Genomic DNA, 16,955 nt, shown 5'->3' with positions numbered 1-16,955 from the left:
CCTTTATCACGGTGGGGGGAGGGGAAGAACAACCCTGGGGAAGAAGATCCAGTGGTCTAACTGTTGTTCACAATCTACATTTCAACATAGGAGCAAACCCTGGCAGTTCAGATACGCTAGCATTTCACTACAGCACCAATAGGTACTTTATAGAAACAGCACACTAAACGCCTGGGGCTCTCACCGCTGCCTGAGCACTACTGAAGGGCTTTCATTGCCTCGTTTCAAGCAAAGGTTAAATCCACTGACGTAGCAAGCTAGGGGCGGAGCTGGCACATGAAAAGGGAGAAAAATGGAGAAATAAATGCGGGAGCTGCCCAGAGACTCACCTGCAGTGCCTGCCACCTGCGCCCGGCTGCCTCAGCCGCCCTTCCTCCACAGCTAACCCCTCACCCGCCGGGCGACAGCCAGCGCACGGCGCACGCCGCACACCAGAAGGCACAGAGAAAACAAAACACACCCATTCGAAACAGCTGCGACGAATGGGAGCACGGAATTCAGAAATAACAATAATAATGAAGAAAAAAAACACAGAAAACACCTCCGCCCCCCCCCCCACCCTGCGCAGTGTGGGGCAATGGCTAGTCCCAGCGAGGACAGCAGCTAGGCAGCTCTACTGGGGAAGGGAAGGAAGGAGGTGAAATACGAGCCCTTCCCAGAGACTATCTCGGCGCCAGGGGAACACCCCACACGTCCTTCCCTCTCCGGCAGAGAGGAAGATTTCCTGCGGAGGTGGAAGGGGGAGGGAAGGGACGGGAAGGCAGAGCTGCCCCTGTCCTCCCCACTTTGGTGTCAGCTTCCCGCCGCGCCCCGGGCAGGGAGCGGTGGAGGAGGGACGCGGCGCCGGGTCCGGCTCCCTCCTCGCCTGTCAGGCCCCCTCCCTCCCTCCTTCCCTCCCGCGGCCGCTCACCTGCCACCACCGCCGGCTCTCCGACCGCGGAGCCGGCCGACAGCCACCACCGGGAGACCCCGGCCCGCCCCAACAGTCGCGGCGCTCCCGCCCGGCAGCTTCTCCCTGCGCCCGAACCGCCTCAGGAGCAGCCGGCCCCCCGCCGCTCCCGTTTCAGGAGGAAGCAGCCACCATGTTACTTTCTCCCCCGCAAACGCCTACAGGCGGCTCCAGGGCCCGCCCCGAAAGGAGGCGGTGGCGGCGGCCGGGGCAAGGGAGCGCCGCGCTGCGGCCAGGGGGCGCCCGAGCGCAACAGCTGCGGGGAGCCGTTAGCGGCGTCACAGAGGGCGGTGGCGCTGCGCCGCCCGTTGGCCGTTGGCCGTTGGCCGTTGGCCGCGGCCGCCCGCGCGCGCCCGGGCCTGCGGCGCGAGCGGGTGCGTCCGGGAGGGGGCTGCTGCGGCGCGGCGCGTCCCTCCGGCCTGGGGTCGTCGGGGCCGGTCCGCGGTGTTGGGGCGGGCCTTCTACCCCGGGGGGGGGCTTGGGGGGCCTGCGAGTGGTCGGTTGGTACCGGAAAATAAGTGATGGGGAACACGGTGAGCCGTTTCAGCCACCTGCCGAGGCAAGGCTCCTCGCTTTGCAAGTGATTCTCGCTGTCCGAATGGTGCTAGGCCCATTCTGTGGAAGGCAGGAAGCTGCCTGGTATGAACGCGTCAGCAGGGACATGCCCAGGCCCCGGGGAGGGATTTTCACACCCCTGGGGTCCCGCTCGGTGAGCAGGGGCCTGCTGGAAGGGCTCTTCCACCCCTGCGCCCAGTACCTGGCAGGGCACACTGCCCAGTCCCTCCTGCTCACGGCGGGGTGCTCTCTCTTGGCAGAATGATTATTTGATCGACGGACTCACCTCCCTGGACGAATGAGTAGCAGATAGAAGATGGGGCAGCACTGTGGGCAGGAGCAGGTAGGTGCCTACTGATGTGCTGCACTCAAAGGATTTTCAAGCACATGCCTTACTGCACTGCAGCTTGCTGCCTTGGAGCCTTCCTGACGAGATAAATCAGAATTGTCCTGCCTCGTGCAACAAGTCACAGGGCTGTATCGTACAGGAGAGTTGATACTTAAAAGGGGGACACTTTCTATTCCAGAACATCCCTATTCGGAAAGTGCATGAGCTACTGTATTTAAACAAACATGCACCATACTAACAATGGCTGTTTTTAAAGCTAAACATTCTCATCCAACCCACAGAAGGATAAAACATTATCTGAGCAATGAATGTTTCAGTAAGCTTTCATGATTTCACATTTATGACATCCTACAGGATAGGCTTTTGAAACTTTACAAGTCTAAGAGTATGCATACAACAACATAGTCAAGCAAACTTTGTATTAATCCATTAAGACACTAAAGCTTAATGCTGTTATCCATGCTGATATTTGTCATCAGACACTGAAAATCTGTTTACATCTGCAGTGTTGCTTGAACGTTGGGGCAGAATACTGTAATTATGTGCTGAATAAATATGGTACAGTTAATGCACTTCTGTAATTTTAACAGGTTTTAGCACGTATATTTCAAATATTTCAACTATATTTCAAATATTTCAAAAGGAGAAGTATTAGAGGTCAAAAATATTAATTTCATTTTACTTTAAAGCTCTTGCATCTTTTCAGTTAAGGGCTAAGCCTTCTTTTGTTACTATTGCTTTGCAACATGTCAGTGCCAAATTTACTGTACAATTTATTAAAGTCCTACTGAAAGATTAGGGTGTGATACTATACGTCTTGTTCATCCATACAGTTTTCAAGAGATTTCACTCAACCAGTGTAAACAGTAATTTCACACCAGTAGTATACATACATCTGAAAATAGAGAACAGTGGGCTTTGATTGAAGTACACAGTTCACACTGGCAAGTCTCCTGTAAAGATCTGTCCACCTTTCATGAGTGCATCAGTGTTGGAGACTTCATGTGGAATTCTGAGAGACAGCTCTCAGCAAGGAAAGACTCCCTCTTCTCTTCTGGCCACAAGTTTCTGTCCCTTCACACCAGCTCTGACAGCAACCAGACCTTCCATTAAACCAGTTCAATTCACCAACCCATCAGAAACTCAAGGTTTTTTTGATGGGTTAGTTTTCTTCAGTATTTGTGAGTTGAATACGCTCACAAAACAAAAACAAAAACAAAAAAACCCACCAGAATTGGCACTAGATAAAGGCAGACAGCTGTAGAAAGGAAAAACAAGATGACCATCTTTTTGGTAGCAGTAAGCCCCTATATTGCTCAAGCCATCTCCTGTAAGTTAACCCTACCCAAGGGACAAAGTGAGGCCAAGAGAAAGGGAGCTGATTTATGTCTTTTTGGACCTCTCTGACCCAGAGGGGTACATGATGCTCCTTGCAGCTAAGAGTGATTTTTCTGAAATATCATGAATATCTTGATCCAGCCTGCCCTTACTCTTTATCCTTTAACAAGAGCAGCTAATCTAAGCATCAATGGTATTTTTGTTCAAAAAATAGTACTTCAGTTGCATGCATCTGCCAGAGAGCTGCTGACTTATGCTGATAGCCTATAATGTAAGAATCTGACATGACAGCAAATCATTCAGTTTCATTTCATTCTGAATAGCACAAAAACCTCTGTTCAATACAGGTTCAGGCAATTTTCAAGAATTGTCATGACATCCATTTGTTGTCAATGGAAGCCTCTGTATTTTAGCGTCATTGGAGCAAATGATATGTTTATTCTGGCTGTTTCTGACATGCACAGGTGAAGATTCTTGCAGACAGAGTCTATGATAAACTTGCTTTGAGTCCCTTGGAATAAAAATACCTTATCTTTACAGAATGCTGACCGAGCACTTGACAATTTCTTCTTCTCAGGCCTCACAGGAAGACCTCATTCCTTAATCCTGTAATTGTCTCCACAGTCCTATGAATTGTGAATGTGATGCCGGAGACCACTTGATCTTACCTGGCATTTAGAACTGGCATATGTGATAGTGGTTTTGTCCAGAAGGTGGATAAGGAAAAGAACATATGGTTGCCTGCAGTCCCAAGCAGTTCTGCTAATCAGGGTCTGTTCAAAAAATGCTTGAAGCAATGCTGTCACTGTAGCATGTGGAGGTTCCTGATCATTGTTTATTTGTGAATAGCTGTGTAAGACAGCAAGTGCTGAGTCCAAGTGTTTCATCTTATTGTACAACTGGTTATGATTCTGCAGCATTCCACTCAGATTGTATGACAGAGGGTGGAAACTGAAGAATTGCATGTTCATTCTGGCTTTAATCGTTTAATCAGTGGCATACAGAGACATGAATATACATAGCTTCAGCTTAAAATGTGTATATCTGCTTCACTCCAATTAAAAATGTTACTGTAATTGACAACTCTGTATCAGCAAAACCCTCTATCTGAAAACCAACAGTTTGTCTGAAAGTGTCAGAATTTCAATCCAGTCATCTAAGCTTCCTCCAGCTGTCACTGTACTGTAAGATCAAAACCCTAGTTAAACAGGCTATTCTTGCTGGAAAGATCTTTATAAATAACAGCAAAGGAGCAGAAGGATCCCTTTCTTTATACAGCCTTCTTACACTCTTAGATTGCTGGCCCAAACTCACAAATATTTTGAAATTATTGRTTTAAAAAATCAAGTTATCTTGATCTTCTTTGCAAAAAGAGGCAGGGTTTTTTAAGATGTTTATCTTCCTGAAGCTTTCTCTCTTCATTCTTCTGGACACATTATGTTCCGTTTCCCTTTAAAAGCTCTAGGTTACAGTTTTTATGTCTCCATCTTAGAAGATTATGGTTCTTAGCTTTTAAAATGCTTATGATTCCCATGAGCATTATTTCTTATATGAATCCTCGGTAGTTGAAAAAGAGAGGTTACTGTTTCAGCTAAAAACCTCGCGGTTTTGAAAATAAGGTTTAAATAAGTACAATATTCTTTCAGCATCTATTTCTACTAGGAATCTCCATTGTGCTATCTTCACTGTTAGCTTTGCTTTGTTTTTTTAGCATGTTCATGTTACACTGTATCACTTCCCTTTGAACTGAATGTTCCATAAACTGTGTGCAGAGGTGAACTGTTTAGCCTGAGCTAGGGAAACACAAAAAGGACAGTGGTTTTCTAAGTACACTCTGATTTATGATTTCTGTGATGTAAGATTGCTCAGATTAATTGATAATTAATTGCTCAGATAAATTAATAAATCAGATTAACTCCTGAACATTTTTTTTTTTTTTAGAATTTGGATCAGTTTATGCTGACTTGCTGTGCTGCTTACCTATCTAACCTGCCTTATGACCTCTAGATACTATGTGTTATTGACCATGTTTAGTAATGTATCCTTATTTTGACATATGTAATGGCACTCAAGAAACCAGTTTTCTTGAACCCAATTCAGTAGCATAAACACTGAAGTTCTAATGACCTTAAATCTTCACTGTTTTGTCAGAATAGTCATCAAGGATAACTATATGTATTCCATTTGGACTTTTGTAATGCAAAGAGTATTAAAACTAAAAGACCATGAACTTGATTTCATTTCTCTTACCCTTGTAATCATATTATATAATGTATGTAACAGATACATAAAATAACGGTCAAAGTAAGGAGAATTTCCTTGTGACTCATAATAAACAGAAGATGCTGATAGTCTGTGGCAGAAATGGTTATCAATCCTTGGAGTATACTGTCTTGCCAAGATAACTATTGGTATTTTATACTGAAAAGGCAGTGTTAGAAAAAATAGATCTATAACTTGGTTTAGAGACTGTATGTTTTCAGGTAAATGTATTGAAAATACCTGGAGGAGATGTTGTACAAAGAGACTGAAATAACTTGTTCAGTTTATCAAAATACCAGGAGGAGACTTGATTAGAATGAAAAAGTACCTTCACAAAGAATAAATAGGGCTTTTTAATTTAGAGAAATGTAACAAGAAATAATGGTTAAAATATAATACCATACAAATTCAACTGAGAAATGAGGCATAGTTCCTTACTGTAAAATAATAACCAGTAGAACCCACTGAACTATGGTAAATACTTCATTTCTGGCTGCTTCTCTGGAAAGGGATTGTTTACTCCTGTCATCTAAAGAAGGTTATATGAGCTAATAATTTCTTTTGGCTTCAACAGCTATGAGTAATCTTGACATTAGTCTCAGTTTTTTTAAAAATAAAGCAGAGTCAACTAGCCTTTTATTGGTCCAGTGAGGACTGATTGGAAGTGCATAACCCAAAGCAAAATTCATTTAATATTTTATCTAACCTTAACAAAAAGGTAAAAGGTAGATGTGGAAAGCTTTGTAAATATTAATAGCAAGTTCTTTGTTAAGTCTCACAGATAATATTGAAATGGGTACACTCCTAGAAAACTAAAAAAAAGGAAAGGAAATAGGGCCAAGTAAACAAACTATATCACTATATTGCTGTTTTCATTTAAGGGTTGAAGGAGCAGCAGTTCTTACACTAGGGAAGTGCAGAATGGAAGCGTGGGTGCATGGGGCTACAGCTGTTGTGAGGGTGTTCTAGTATGAACCGAGACTTCTGGGAGCTTCACTACATCAGTTACTCCTTACTGGGACTGGGCTTTTTTCTCTCTGAGAGTTAACTGCAAGTCTTTACTGCTTGGCTGCAGCCTTCCCACAGCTTTTCTGTCCTCTGATTCTACCCCTCCTCTTGTTGATTCTTCCTTGCTACATCCCCCCGATCTAATCTCAGATAGTCATGTGGCCTCAACCCTTCTACTCTACAAGATTACATATGAGGGCAGAGCTTCCTATTAGGCAGTTCTCATGCTGGGATTTTCATCTACATATTAATGAAGACTATGTTTAAAATGGCTGCAGAGACATGTGTATTAAAGCAATCTGAGACCCATTAATTCAGGTTGTGATTCCACAAGCACTGTAACTCAGTTTGAGAGGGGGCCCCCATCACACCCAAATCCCCAGTTCCTAGTTTTCTTATTACCTCCTTTATGCTGGTTTATGCCCTTGTGCAGTGAATAAAGCCAGGCAATAACAATAAATTAAAAAAAAAAAAGAGCAAGTTTAGTTTGGAGTTGGTCAGTCCTCTTGTGAGTGCACAAGTGCTTTTACTAGCAAAAGAAAGGCATCAGCGAGGGCAGAAGCATTCCTTTCACAGGCTGGTCAGCTAGCTTGAAGAGTCCTTCAGAAATCACCTCTCAAAAGTGTTTAGTTGCATACTCTTAGCAGGTCTATTTACTGTGGAAGCAGATGAGTGCTGTTGGAGGTATGGGACAGCAGATAGAGTTGCCTCATCCGAACAGTTCAGGCTTCTATAAAAAAAGTATAAAAGCTTACCTCTGGTGGAATGACTTAGAAGCCAAGTCAACTGTTGCCGTTTTAATCCTGGAAGTGCATACCTGAGAACCTTCGCTCAAGGGGAAAAATATTCAGTCAATGAAAATAGCGGAGTTCGGTCTTTTGTTCAGGCGCTTATGTAAATACATCGGATGGGTGTGTATGCAGGTTGGGTTTTTTTTCTTTTTTTTTTTTTGGTCCTTTCACAGTTCCTCTCTCGTTTACTGTGGTGCTTTACAGGGAAAAGGGCAGGAGGTCAGATGTGAGGGGAATAGGTTGCATACAGAGGCTGCATTGTGTGTAGAAGTGGATTGATCCTATTGGAGAATTTTAGAGTACTGAAGTAATTCTCTTCAGGGCTCCACTGGTAAACAGTTAAATAGATGAATGTTGCCCATCCCTTTTGTTTTCTCAGCTAATGGTGTTTTCATATGAGCACAAAAGACTGCAGTCTTCCCAGAGGCCTCTCTCAGGTTTTGTATCTTTCCTACAAGAAAAACCTGGGGGGAATGACCTTGTAACATATTTCTGGCATCAGATGAGTGAGGAATGAGATAAGCTATCTCCCTTCCCAAGGTTTCTGTCGCTGGCTCAGGAGTGATTCAGCCTTTCATCTTTCCGAAGTAAATAAATAGTTCTCTGCAATTTATGGGTGGTGTTTTGGTCATGACCTTAAAAGTTTGTGTTCTCTTTGCTCCATGTATTTCTCTTTGCTCTTTTCAGAAGAGTAGCTGTTTCATTATGCTTTTTTTTGCTAAATCTTTGCTAAAATTTTTCACCTCTTCCCCAGTTGTGTTGGATATTGCATGGCTAAGAGACAGCCTACATATATGAGCGTTTCAGTGCCACTTGGCTGTGAAATGTGCAGATACACTCCACATGCATGTATTTCTTGAGTTCATGTATATCTTTTCAGAAAGCAAAATCTAGTAGGCAGATCATGGCACAAAGCCCCTGGACTTTAAAACTTGCTTGTATAAATCTCTTAGTGACTATATGCTAATTATAATATTGTATAAATAATAATTTCTGCAAAATACTGTGAGATATCAGGATAAAAACACAGCAAAAGTGCCAAGCATTGTTACAGTTATGCAGTACTATTGACTAACTAGAAAATTTAGAACTCAAATAGAAAAAAAATTCTTTGATAAAACAGTGTTTTCAGACTGCATTTAACTGTTATGTGGGTTGATGTATGAAACATTGCAAACCCCAGCTCAGACTCTGTTCCAATCTGAGATAATCCAAACACACACAAACAGCAGACTTTCCTTGAATTGTCCAAAAGTAAATGTTATTTTATAAATGAAATGAGTAAGAGCAAGAAGAAATGTATGTGGCACTGGCTGAAATACACTGATGGGAAATAGTTCAGAAATAATTTATGTTTGCCTGCTAAGGTAATCAGCCTGGCCCATGTGTGGCCCAAGTTTTAGTCTTGTGAGTCCTGTCTTAGAAACTGTCTTAATATGCACATCTGAAAGTGGCAAACATCTATATTCAGCCGTGAATTGATGTGGTTTTGCTCATTACTGAAGAAGTAATCCATTTACTCTTTCTTCCTCGTTTCTTTTCATCTTACAGTCTTAAGTAGACAATTGTAACTATATCAGGGTTGTTCCCTTGTACCTGAATTCCTACTTTTGACTACATACATATGTCTTATGATTATAAAGGGAAAAATGAAGCCTTCAGACAGTGATCTTTCACAAGCAAAGCAAATTACCCATTATTTCATCATGTAAGCTAATATATTTCATATGTCATTACAAGGCCAAGAGGCTAAATTTCTTTGTCAGGTCTGTCCCGACTGAATATCACAATATTAGGAACTTTGTATCTCTCCAGTGAATAAGCTCAATACCTGCATGAGACTTATTTCTGCCAGCTGTATTCTGAACAACAGCCTCCCAGGAAAAAAGTTTGCAGATGATAACATATGTATTTTCTTTAGTTTGTGATGCCTTGAGGTGCTTAAGGATTTTTTTTTTTTTTCCACAAAGCAACCGATGCAGCAGTGACTTAATCAGTTAAGAAACAGGGTTTACTTTGAAAAAGTACACTATATAATGTTTGGTTGCTGTCATATGAGACTGCCCTCTTCCTGGTTCACTATTCTAAATAGCCACAACAGGCTTAAAGGAATGAGGTTTAACTGAAAGCATGGACCAATGTCATATGCTCTGTTAGTCTATTGAGGCATAATTGCTGCAGTAATATTTATGTGTTCTTTTTAATGTGCATATGATGAAAGCTCAAACTTCATATAAATTTTGGATATTTTTTGGTAATTCCAAAAAGTGAGAGGTATACACCATGAATCATACGTTCATTTTTGGTATTTTGAATATATTTAAATTAAAATAATGATTAATATTTGAAAAGGAGTTTTACAGATTCAGAATTGTATCCTTTTATATATAAGCAGAAGCTTTTCCTTTGGTGTTTAAATTACGAGCATATATGGACAATTTGGACAATGTATGTATGGTAATCTAAGTTACTTCCAAAATAGTTCTGTGTTGTAGCTTGAAGTCATAACTTACTTAATCATACACTGAAAAAAATCACATTTCCAAAATAATAAACATTCTTGTTTGCAAAACTCTAGAAATGGAAAGTCTCCTTACATTATTAAAGGACATGGAGGAGCATTAGTGTGATTAGAATCTGGACAACTAAGTAACTTCATGAGAAACTCATATTGTATATTCCTTACTTGCATGCATTTCCCTTGTGAATTTACCATTTTTCCTATAAACACTTGTAAAATTGTGCAGAACACCATATCTTTAAATATCCACTATGTATATATAAATATGTAATAGTACTAATGACAACCTAATAATAAGTTATAATAAATTAGCTGGGATAGCTATTATTTAGGAACAGCAACCTCTTCTTAATTTTGAGCAACCTAATACTTTTAAAAATATGATTCTTTTTATTTTTGCAGCTTATTAAAAGGTATTTGTATTAGCACATGTTAAGATCTCTCTAGAGCATTTTTCTTCCCTATGTCTAACTAGTCCTGTTCTCCTCCTGTTGGCTTTTTTGGGTTTGGGTTTTTCTTTTTTCTTGGATTGTTTGTTTGTTTTTAAATAGAAAGTGCACATAGAAAACTCCCAAGGAACGAAAGTGGTGTTATCTGCAGCTAGAATGTGTATTTAAGTTATAGTCCTATTTAACAGCATTATGAATTATGAACTTCATGAATATGAAGTTATGGCATGTTGTGAGTTGTTTTTTACACTCTCTTATTAGATAGTAGGTTAAGAACAATCTTAATTGTGTCACTTATATCCATCTTTCCTCAAATTACCAAGAGGTTATCTGTTTTCACATGCGGTCTAGGGCAGAATTACCCCTCCCTGGAGCAAACAACTAAACAAGTCAGTGTCATAGTGCAACTTGTAAGCAGGTCCTTCATAAGAATTTGTTACTAAGCCCAAATCTATCCCTTCTTGGTGACCTACTTTGTATCTGCCCCAGGCTCGAGGTACTTCTCAGGACCTACCTCAGAAGCTACTATAATGCTAAAAAGTCTTCTGTACAGATCTGCCACTATTGAAGATATTCTGTATGTCATAGTGAAGATACAATGCATACAGATTCAGATATTATATATGTGAAAACAACTTTATTTTTTGGAAAAGGACAAAATATTTCAAACCTTCTGTAGTAATTTATGATACTTTGGGAGAATATACTTTAGTTTACAGATTGGTATTTTTGCAATAATATTCAGACTACATGGTTTATTTTAAGAATTCAGTGTATGCCACCCTATATTCCTTTGCATTGTCTTTCTCAAAACATACAAGAAAGATGATTTTCATTGCATACATTGGAGTGAAATACAGAATTTGTGCATATTTACATAAAAAAAAAGTCAGCAGCATATCACTGATTTGGCCTGATGATCTATGCCCCTGGTGAGCAAAAAGCTGAAAATTCTTATTTAGCTAGTGCATAGATCTTAGAGACTCATGCATGAAGGATTTATTTTTTAATACGTTACACAGAAAATGTTACACAAATACCTACTACAATATGGAACAAAGCTTCAGCCAATAAAGCAGAACATAATGACCAGCTCTTCATCAATGTAAATTCATGTAATTCTTTCAACTGCTGTCAGTCTTTGCACTCGAAGGAGCTTGCCTATTATTGAAAACACAAAGGCAGTAACATTCAGCACGTCCTGTTCTTTGGAAAGAGCAATGCTAAACATTGACATAGCTCCAAGAATAACAAATGTCTAATAACTGTTGTTCATATGAGGTAAACTTACCACTGTTTCTTCATTACTGTTGCTGTAGGTCCTACTCTTAGTTATATTTTAATATAATTAGGTATTGCTTCAATGCACACTATTAATTTGCGTCCTGGAACACTGCTTATACAGAAAATATGAACTGGACAGGWAAATCTTTTCCTTTTCGACCATTAGGTGGAGCTAAATATCCTGTAATTGGAAAAGCTGATTTCATTCCGCCCCCCTCCCACCCCTGGTCAAATTATCCTCCCTTCTGTTGTTTTGACATGCTTTCAGTTTTCCCTGGTAGAATGGCAGTTTTATTCAAGCTGTTCTCAGGAAACTGCAGACACTAAAATTACTTTCAGTGTTATCTGAAAAGCTGAAAATGTACAAAGAAAGTACATGTACTTTAAATGTACAATGAAAAGTACAGTAGTAGAATTGTAAGAATGAAGGCTTCTGTAATTATGCATGTTGTCAAGCTGTATTTTTATAGAACGTGAAATCTGTATCACAGTGTTTTGATGCTTAATACTAATCCATAGTGACTCTTTAAGACCATCAAAATTTCCAAAAGGAATGTAGCCCAGAGCCAGCAGAGAATTTAAGCATGTTTGTATGGTACTGAAATCCCCCAGATCAGTGTGTTTACCTGTATTTTTTTTAAGTTAAATGAATATTTAACTGCTTTACTAGATTTGATCTCATGTATTCGTCATGTGTTTGGATTGCTGCACTAAAATACCAGTTGAGATAAACCTGTTTATCACATGGACCTTAATACCTAGATGTCTTTACAATATAATTTTTTATTGTGAAAACAGGCTAAAACTGATGACACGAGGGAGGCCTGACAGTTTGGAATTTAGGTGTATTTTGTCTTTTTGATGTTACATGGGCTTTACATGGACAACTGTTTTTGCATACAGATTCAGTTACAATAGCAGGCTGTAATTTGAAGTACAAGTGTCTTAATTTTATTTCTAACTCACAGAATATATAGCTGTTCTGGAGCAGGGGAGGAAGGGAGAAATTTGTGGTTTATGGGATTTATTTTTCTGCAAGATGGGAGGAGGAAAGCCAACAAGTAATACATATGTCAGTACTAGGGTTACTTCTGCAGAAGCAAGCAAAAAGATTTCAAGTTACAGTTACTCCTTCTAAAGCCCTGTAAATATGCTTGTGATTATGAATTATACATAGAGAAAGCCCCAGTTTAAGTGTGTATTTTGTTAATATTCTGTGGAGACAATGTGAAAGGATTGTTGGCTGTTCTCTCCCACCGCCCTTCATACTATAGCATTTTGTAGGGATTCTGCAATTTTTTTAGTAATGTGTGATGTATTCAATGAGGAAATATTTCAAATAGTGTTTAATCCTCTAAACTTTCCTTTCTGTCTTTTGTGACCCATGCTTCTTTCTATAAGTGGCTTACAAATGTAGAAGTTAATTTATTTTAATAATTTTGATTTTTGTATTCTGTAGGAAAAAACCCTGTGAACTGTAAGTCCTAGAATATTGTTGAATTGGCTAGATGACACCTGAAAGGCAGAGACAAAGCTTCTAACTGGTTACAATGGAAAATTTATTGGAGAGAAAACAGTACTTTTGGGAAAAAAAAAAGATTTCAGCCAGATAACAGATTGGTTTGTGGTATTTGAGAGACAGAGGTTGCAAACCATAATTTGGTGTAGTGGTGTCTAATACTGTTTTCACTGAAATGATAATCATGACACCCGCTGATTGTTACTATTTTGGAGCCTGGCTCAGAGGCTATTTTCTCCTGAAGTGAAACCATACCAATTAGATGTCCCAATCTATTGAAGGCTCTTCACCTCTAGAAAAAGAGTCCCCCCCTGCCACTTATCACAGTGAAAACTACTCTGTTTGAGAAGTCCTGAAAAGTCTGGGAGAATTTGTGTATTTTAGGATGACATTGCTCACCCTCGAGGAATGCACAGTCACAATAGCCATGTGACTAAGGTTGGCCACCCCTTAGTGTTTGGTAGGAATAGCAAAGATTCTTAGAAGAGAACAAGTAAACAGGTAACCAGGAAAGGACAGAAGTTGTTAGTCTTAGTATTATTAGTTAACCTACCATTCAACATATCTCTGTCAATATTAATGTAACAGGAATTAACTTTTCCCGCCAACAATATTTGTGTGCTCAACAGGGCAACACTTCTGTCTTGCTAATATGGTTAAAGCTTTCATATATATTTTACACAACATAGTATACTTACTTCTGAATCATTTCCTCTTAAACCAATGTGTTTCCCTCTTGTACAGGTTGTATGCTTTAATACTGATGTATGTGGAGTTGAACAACATAACTGTTGCTAGTGTATGAAACTTTGATCAGACTCATGACAGTGAGAGGTTGTGTGCTATATATCTCCTGCATACTTTAACTGAAGGTAATGTACCAGAGTTAGTGGTGATTTCAGCTGTACCATAGCATAATACCAGGACAGACCTAGGAAAGCATTTTCAACCAAAAATTCCCTTGGAACTGCACTTACAAAAAGAGATGAACAGATACCTATCCTTAAAAAAATGTAAAAAATACCATTGTAACCAAGTGTATTCTGTATTGTTTACTCAGTTTGCAAAATAACTTTTAAGCGCTGTTGTTTGGAATTCTAAGATTTTCCTAGAATTTTGAAGGCAAATTGAGTCTTCAGTTTTATCTTCTTCTGTTAGTCTTGGATGGGCTACCCCATAATTTCTGAAGACAGTAACTTAAATGAACATAAACCTGAATTTCGTTTCACAAGGCAAGGTCAGGATCAGTCAGGTACAAAGCCAGGCAGAACATACCCACATCATAATTTACCTTGATTAAGTAGGGAAGTAGAGATCAAAAGCAAGGGATTGAGTTTAAATCCAGTTTCTGAGCCAATGGGCAGATAGTGCATGGGTGGAGGCCCCAGATGATGCTTCCCACAACTTTTTATCCCAACGTGACTGTTTTCACAGATGTCTCATCCAGGGTTGCACAGTTGCATCGATGGGAGCAGATCTTAAACAAATACAGCTGAACCCCTAGTTCAGCAGGGAAAGAGGTTGCAGAGGAAACTTACAGGGAAATGTAGTTACAAGCTGGTCATGGCAATTAGCACCTGTTGGTGCACTCAGGGCCCTGACTACATCTGGAGTGCTGGATCCAGTTCTGGGCTCCCCAGTACAAGGGAGACATCGACACACACTGAAGTGAGTCCAGTGACTGGTCATGAAGGGTATTAAGGGACTGGAGCATCTATCTTACGAGAGCAGTGTGAAGAAATTCAGATTGTTCTGCCTGGAGAAAAGAAGGCTCGGAGGGATTTTACCAATGTGTATAAATACTTGATTGGGGGTGAGGGTATAAAGAAGATGGAGCCAGACTCTTCCCAGTGGTGCCTGCTGACAGGACTAGAGGGAATGTGCACAAACTGAAATACAGCAAATTCCACTTAAGCATAAGAAAAAGCTTTTTCACTGTGAAGGTGGTCAGACACTGGAGCAGGTTGCCCAGTGAATTTGCAAAGTATCCATCCTTGGAGTTATTCAAAACCTGACTGAACACAGTCTTGAGCAGCCTGCGGTAGCTGACCCTGCACTGAGTGGGGGGTTGGACTAGACGATCTCCAGAGGTACCTTCCAGCTCAGTGGTTCTGTGATTCTATTTAGTGGAATGAATGGTGGATGGAAACAAGTCTTTAGGTACTCACAGTAATTAGGATAGACATGACTGGAATATGCAGGGCTCTTCAAGTGCAGAAAATGCTGTACAATTTACTAATGTAAGGGGAAAAAATGAGATATTCAACACCAACTTTCATGTAGTTGTCAACATGCAAATATTATAAAGCTGCTGAGGCCTATTTTGACTACTGTTTCTTGTTTCACTTTTTACCTCAAAAGACCTGTTCTAACTGATATATGCAGTAAGCTTTACATTAATATCAGTGGGAGCTGTAATCAACCAGAAAACTCCAATCATAATTTCTTGTAACTTCCAGAGGTGCTGGAGAAGGAGAGAAAATATCAATACTGTTAATCTAAATGATGCAAATATATTATTTTTAATATATTTGTTATATATTTGTTATAATATAATGTAGGAGTTGGAAGATGATTCTGAAATGATATCCAAGTGGTATGTGGAAACGGTAGCAAAAGATTATATTGCTACTACATGTATCCAAGATGTCATTAAAGAGAAATAGGATGTTTTTTCTAAATAAATAATTTAAATTACATTTAAAGTCATACAGCTGTGCAGAAGTAACTTGTACTCAAGAGTAACAAAGAAATAATATGCTTATCTCAAGAGCTTGTCAGAGCATGTGGAGCATGAAAGAGAACTTACAAAATATCTAGCATTCTAAGAAGCAGGCAATATGATCTGAAAATTGTCTACTGTTGAAGATACTCTATTGTACTTTATACATAAAAGCTAGCATAAGATTTGTAATAAATTGCAGGAATTTTGAGCAGCTATTTTAATACATTTCACTGTAGAGCACTAAGTATGGTCCAGCCATGATATAGCTATAGAAGTTTCCCCACATCACTGATTCTAAGTGTTATGTGGATATGCAAAGAACTTAAGTAACATGGGTGGAGTTAATGCTGTTATGAAATAGTTAAGATAGAATCCCACACAGTAATCCGTATCAAAGAGCAAGAAAAGAAATGTATTCATTTAAAGTTATTTATATACTTTGATTGAAGCCTTCCAAGAAAACCTAGAAAGATTGGTTATGTTTGGTAAGGAGTATCTGAAAAAAATACTGAAATGCTAGCTAAAGCCACAATTACTACATAATTATACATTGTATACTTAGGTACTATAACAGTCCCTAGCTCAATTTTCACTGTTTTTGTCCAAGTACAGTCTTAGAATTTGGAGGCTAACAGACCCAAGCAATTTGAGTAAATTTAGAAGAGTTTTCTTCTGAAAAGGTGATGTGAACATGGGTGTGAAAGTTAAGTCATTTTACAAAAGCAAAGACAAAAGTGAGTGAGGCTGTTTCCTTTATCACCAGTGGGGCCTGAGCCTTTGCATCAAAACGATTAAATTACATGTGCTTTCATATTTAATGTGGTGTTTCAGCTTGTGACTACCAGCCATCTCATAGCATAATGCTCTATTTTTATGTTTTCATTCAAATCCAGATGAACCATTGTTGCCAGTAATTGAAGAAAATACAACCTTCTTCCTCAGAATAATTGTTGTAGAAGCAGTGTGGCCTCCAAATACTGAGGTATTTATGCAGTACCTGTTCAAATCTCTGCCAGCTCCTTGAGAGATGTTAGACAGATCATTGAAAGCATAATCCAAAATTGAGTGAGGTTAAGAATTTTCCCAAGATCACATTTTTCAGGTATTCTGTAAATCGCCTTTGAGAATCAGGACTGTCAGAAGTAGAGTGGCTCTTAAAAAAAAAAAGTTCTTCCACTCCTAATTAAGTGTTTACATTCTTTATG

General features: G+C 39.6%; 1 protein-coding gene and 1 long non-coding RNA gene across 7 annotated transcripts in view; one reads left to right on the top strand and one right to left on the bottom strand.

Moving 5' to 3' along the window:
• DENND4C (DENN domain containing 4C) overlaps positions 1 to 1,134 on the bottom strand; it is a 71,187-nt gene extending 70,053 nt beyond the window's left edge. For 4 of the 6 annotated variants that reach the window (XM_026073503.1, XM_026073504.1, XM_026073506.1 and 1 more), the window contains exon 1: positions 911 to 1,133. The gene's annotated coding sequence lies outside the window, so the exon portion shown is untranslated. Of the gene's footprint in view, positions 1 to 910 lie in introns of all 6 variants that reach the window. The other 2 variants (XM_026073502.1, XM_026073507.1) reach the window with 1 other exon arrangement.
• A 142-nt stretch (positions 1,135 to 1,276) lies between these two features.
• Positions 1,277 to 16,718, top strand: LOC112969851. Its single transcript, XR_003254812.1, has 3 exons — positions 1,277 to 1,323; positions 1,765 to 1,847; positions 16,644 to 16,718. It is a non-coding gene; the product is annotated as an uncharacterized LOC112969851 (long non-coding RNA).
• Positions 16,719 to 16,955: the final 237 nt, after the last annotated feature.

This window comes from Apteryx rowi, unplaced genomic scaffold (genome assembly GCF_003343035.1).
Source record: "Apteryx rowi isolate R43461 unplaced genomic scaffold, aptRow1 scaffold_37, whole genome shotgun sequence".
Taxonomy (NCBI): domain Eukaryota; kingdom Metazoa; phylum Chordata; class Aves; order Apterygiformes; family Apterygidae; genus Apteryx; species Apteryx rowi.
This window is presented reverse-complemented; position numbering and strand designations above follow the sequence as displayed.